Below are 5,761 nucleotides of genomic sequence, written 5' to 3'. Positions count from 1 at the left end.
TCACATGAATTACTATAGTGGCCCCCATAAGATCATGTCATCAGGTGACATTGCCATCTCCATCAAGTGAATCTGTAGTGTCCTGTTAATGATGAAATCATCTCAGACACATTTATCAAGACAAATCCCTATTATGAAGCAATGTGTGACCGTAGGTTCTTGGTTTTTATCTTCAGAAGTAACTTGCTATCAGATGGAATGAAATGTATTGATTGCTATCAGATGCTTTATGAAAAATATAGTTGCCTTTACCAAACCAGAATTCAAGCATGAAGATGATTGGTTCTGGGAAATAGTGAATAGCCAATCAGATGGGACAGGAGAGAATTCATAACAGCGGTGTTTTATAGCTTTACAACTGGCATTAAGCTTCTGTCTCTAGACTCAGGATTTAATTTGATGATATTTAGAAGCAATTTTTACTGGCACATAAAAAATATCTGAAAGGTCTCAGTTGCTACTAGAAAACAATACAGAGGTGGAAAAAAGCAATAATACACACCTGTCTTACCTGGGATTTCTATTGCTGCAACAAAATACCATGACCAGAAAGCAAATTGGGGAGGAAAGGGCTTATTTGACTTACACTTCCAGATTGTAGTCCATCACTGAAGGAAGCCGGGACAGAAACTCAAGCAGGGCAGAAAACCAGAGGCAGGAGCTGATGCAGAGGCCATGGGAGGGAGCTGCTGACTGGCTTGCTTCCCTTGACTTGCTCAGCCTGCTTTCTTATAGGACCCAGGACCGCCAGTCCGGAGTTGGCTCCACCCACAATGGGCTGTGCCCTCCCCCATGAATCACTAATTAAGAAAATGCCCTGTCTCTTTCTCTTCCAGTCCCAGGCTCTGCGGGAGTCGCGGCTTACCGTGCAGACATGGCCAAGTCCAAGAACCACACCACACACAACCAGTCCCGCAAATAGCACAGAAATGGCATCAAGAAACCCCGGTCACAAAGATACGAATCTCTTAAGGGGGTCGACCCCAAGTGTCTGAGGAACATGCGCTTTGCCAAGAAGCACAACAAGAAAGACCTGAGGAAGATGCAGGCCAACAATGCCAAGGCAGTGAGTGCACGAGCAGAGGCCATCAAGGCCCTCGTGAAGCCTCAGGCCGTCAAGCCCAAGATGCCAAAGGGCTCCAGCCGCAAACCCAGCGGTCTGGCTTTCATCGCTCGCCCCAAGCTTGGGAAGAAGATTTGAAGCTACATGGCCAAGGGTCGTAGGCTCTGCCAACCAAAGCCCAAGGTTCAAACCAAGTCAGAGGCCAAAGCTCCAGCTAAGGCCCAGGCTTCAGCTCCAGCCCAGGCTCCCAAGGGTGCCCAGGCCCCTGTGATGGCCCCATAGAAAAGGCTCCTGCCAGTGTGAAGACAGATGGACTGCTGTGACACACCTACCTATATAGTTTGCAGATGACCAGTGTCCTATGCTGTTTTTACAAATAAACTTGAGACAAGAAAAAAAAAAAGCCCTATAGCCAGATCTTATGAAGACATTTTCTTGATCACGTCTCCCTCCTTTCTGATGACTCTAGCTTGTGTCAAGTTGAAAGAAAACTAGCAGGATTAATGCTTTTAAAATTTTTATTAATGAAGCTGGAGATAGTGATCAGCAGTGAGGTGTACTGAGTGTTTTTCCAGAGGAGCTGGTGGCTCACAATCATCTGAAACTCTAGTCCCAGGAATCTAATGCCCACTTCTGACCTTCCTGAGCACTGTATGCATGATGTAAATAAACACACATATATGCATACATGCATAAAGAAATGATCCCTTCATGTCAAGAGTGGTGGTGCATTCTTTTATTCCCAGAACTTGGGAGGCATACATAAGCAGGGTGATCTCTGGTGTTCAAGGTCATCCCAATAGGTACGGACAGTCTGGGGCAACCCAGAGATTTGCAGAGAGACTGTGTCTTAAAAGAAAGAAAAGAAAACAAGCAAGTAAGAAAAACTTAGCTCATTCAATGATTTTTTTTCTAGGAGATGGCAAATACAGTATGATTAAAAAAGGTTGAAAATTAATCAGTAGAAACTTAGACAATGACTGTGCAGCCTAAGTGGGCAATGAGACAGTGGTGATAAGTTTTTGTATTTAATTTGGTTTGATCTTAAGATTTATTATCTTATATAAGAGCGTTTATCTATCTATCTATCTATGCATGAAGTACCTGCCCCTTGCTCAGAAAACCAGAAGAAAACATCAGATCTATAGGAACTGGAGTCCCAGAGAGTTGTGAGCCATCATGGGGTGCTGGGAATCAAACCCGGGTCTTCAGTAAGAGCAGCCAGTACTCTTGATCACTGAGTCATCTTTCTATCCTGCTCACATTAAGTTTGCTTATTATATAGCCAAAGAGGAGAGACAGGAGGAAAGTCAGAGGTTGCTGGAGATCCAGGACACAGTAGGCTGTCACCTTTGAACAGAGATGCTTGTCAGAGGAGGGTTAGCTCCGCACAGACTGAAAGTCCAGAATAAGGAGAGAGGACCTGTTCAACTGTGTGCTTGCTCCAAATAGTTCACATCTTCAAGTAGCAAAAGCTCATTCTATATGAAGTCCATTGAATAAAACAAGTCACACAGTCACAACTGCCCACAACTCCAAGGGGGACAGGGACTAAGCACCGCCATACCGTGTGATCGGAGGGTTGGAAACATTTGGTGTAGAACCTTGCCTATGACAAATGTCTTATAAGTAAATGTCACTTGTTTCTGAGTAAACTTACATCTAAAATTTACCTTAAATAATTTGACTGCTTCCCACACATTTTGGAATTTTCTGTTTTTGTAATTATTGGCTTTAAATACATTTTATCTATGTCTTGACTCATGTGATATTTCAGAATATAATTCTTATTTATATAGCTTATTAATGCTAGATTAATATATAGTATTAATATACCAGCTAAATTTTATCTAGACTACTGAATTTCAAAAGCTTTCTATCATAATTTCCTATTTCTTTGGAATGATGTTAATACTATGTATAGTGTGTAGATACATTTATGTGTGTGTGTTTGATATCTCTAAACTATTCTATACTATTCTAAAAAATAACATTTAAATTTTATCTAATATTTATTTTCCTATACAAAAACTTTATTAGTACAGAATACTGTGCCAATGGATGTGTGTCTGTGAGGATTTGAACCCCACTCCTGGAACCACAATCTATATTAGTCAGGATTCTCTAGAGGAACAGAACTGACAGAATGGTAGCTCTTACTCCACTATGTTATCAGGAATAGTTAAGATTCGATGGCTTATTGGGAAAGTTTGGTCACCGAGACTATGTCCCGATGTCTTTCTTCTCTGGTACTCAATCTCCTGGGTTGTAACTCTCCACAGTGAGTGTCAGCCCTCTTCCCTGCCTTCCTGCTTTTCTTCCTGAGGAGGAGACAAAAAAAAAAAAAGGAAAGGAAAGACTCAGTGACCTCCTTACTACTTTGGGGGCCTAAAACTGGTATTCTTATGGCTTCTGCTGCTTCTGTTACAAAACAAGTGACCCTGGGACCCCCAGCACAAGACTCCCTGCACACATTCATGACCCATAAAAATCATCCTAGTTATTTTATTTCCTTGTTCTACTGTTTCGTGCTGGGACACACGGTCTATGAGTGTTTCACAGCATAAACGTTGACTGTCCTTCTGACAAATCTATGTTGTCTCATCATTTACTTTAAAAGGATAAACAGGGTACCATAATCCCATGACTGACACTTGACTGTGATTGAAAAGGAGTCTTCAGTGCACCACCCAGAGGATGCTGCTTCGCCCGGCATGCCTGCTCCTACCCAGAGGGGAGAATGCTCAAGGCTTTATGATTCTCCCCTTTAAATAAAAACAAAGGAAATAAATGGTATGCCATGTTTTTCTCCTAAAAACAAGTTGATGTGATAATATATCCATGTGGTAGATTAAAGTGGGCGGGATTACGATGTGTTTCTTTGCTCTTTCCGAGATTTGTGACTCTTGTCTCTACATCGTGGTCATCAGCTAGGAACAGAGGGATTTTTTTTTTTAAATGAAGAGTTGGTGTTTTTGAAAATCTGTTTAATATAAGTTGTAGTGGATTTTAAAACTTAGGATAAATGATATTTTTAAAATAAGCAGCTCAGAATCATACTTGTGATGTTTTCTCTCCTTTTGGCACAGAAAGGAATGGAGACGAGGAGGGAGGTTTACATTTGGACTTGTTTTAAATTTTTAAAAGCTGTTCTTTTAAATTTGCCATCTGTTACTTCAGTGCTTCAAAGTGGCTATGGTAACTGTTGGGGGATACCAGGCGGAACCAGGGTGTAATCGGGTATGGCTTGACCGGGACTGAACCTTTCTCGTGGAGGTACACCAACTCATTGTGAGTCTTGTCCTGTTAGGCGGGTGTTTCTCTGCAAATGTGGTATCAAATAACAGAACATACAGCCAAGATAAGAACTAGCTGAAGATGTCCTTTTAAATCATTTGAATTAAAAGGTGTTAATTCTGAAAAGAAAAACCTCCCCCATACCAGCCTTCTCCTGAGCTGGACTTCTAACGTAAAATGTAGCATTCTAACAGATTTACACAGAACTTAAATAACACAAAGGAACGATGGATAAACCATGCGATTTGCCTTTGTTTAAGAAAGGATCATCAACCCTGAGGTATGTTAACATAGACTTTAATCTCACTACTTGGGAGGTGGAGGCTGGAAGATTAGGACTTCAAGGCTGACCCTTGACTACGTACATAGTGAGTTTGAAGCTAGCCTGGGCTACTCGAGATTCTGTGTCAAAAACAAATAAAATAAGACAGAACAAAATTACCCCAACAAATCAGAACAAGGAAAGACAGATATACAGACAGATAGACAAACAGGACATAGCTATATTTCAGCCTCTCTCGCTTCCCTAGAGCTACCTGTGAGTTGAAGAAAACATACTGTCGATGTCGGTGTTGGTCTGCTTTAAGTTGTGAACCCTGCACATGGAAAATGCATTTGCATCCCTGAGAGCTGCTGTGACTAGCACAGGAGATAGATAACCACTGAGATACGTGGTTTTGACTTGGGCTCCTCACCGAAATGAGTTACGATATCAGGATAACTTGTTCTGCCTTTGTATCAGAGAAAGCATATCTTTAGCCCTGTCACTGAAACAGGCTAAGGATGTAAAGCAGCTAGGTAGCGGTGGCTAACGCTATGGGCTTGTTGAGGTCTTTAAATACCATTTACACCAAAAGAAATCTAAGTAATCCACTAAATAATCATGGAATTTTTACCAAAAAAAAAATAGTTGGGTTGTGAGAAAAAAACCCAAAAAACCAAAAAACAAAACAAAACAAAACAAAACAACAACAACAACAAAATACTAGGGAAATAATTATATGAGCTCAAACCACCAAAGACAAACTCTTTCAGTATGAACCAAAATATTAACAACCTACAGCTAATATACATCAAAACCATTTACATCTATTAGGTAAAAATGACCCTTTGACATGTAGATTCTCTAGGGGGGGAAGCATATTAGATTTGACTCATGATTCAGAAAACTAATAAAGTATAAAACATTAATTCTCTGCTTTCTATTCAAATGTATAATGGTCAAATGGATGATGATATAAAGGGTCTTTTCACAGGAATCCACTGGCCAATAAATGAAAGGGGGCACCACATCCTGCAATTTTTAATGAGTTCTTAACTTTATAAAGTGAGAGGTATGGCATTATGTGTCTCTGGTGGAAGGACTTAAGGTCACTTACTAAGAAGATGGTGGGTTTAGGA

At 40.7% G+C, this 5,761-nt stretch overlaps 1 pseudogene; it reads left to right on the top strand.

Moving 5' to 3' along the window:
• Positions 1-874: 874 nt before the first annotated feature.
• LOC108353045 (60S ribosomal protein L29 pseudogene) lies at positions 875-1,345 on the top strand (annotated as a pseudogene).
• The last annotated feature ends 4,416 nt before the right edge of the window (positions 1,346-5,761 follow it).

This window comes from Rattus norvegicus, chromosome 15 (genome assembly GCF_036323735.1).
Source record: "Rattus norvegicus strain BN/NHsdMcwi chromosome 15, GRCr8, whole genome shotgun sequence".
Taxonomy (NCBI): Eukaryota; Metazoa; Chordata; class Mammalia; order Rodentia; family Muridae; genus Rattus; species Rattus norvegicus.
The sequence above is the reverse complement of the archived record's forward strand: the minus strand, read 5'-3'. Positions and strand labels throughout refer to the sequence as shown.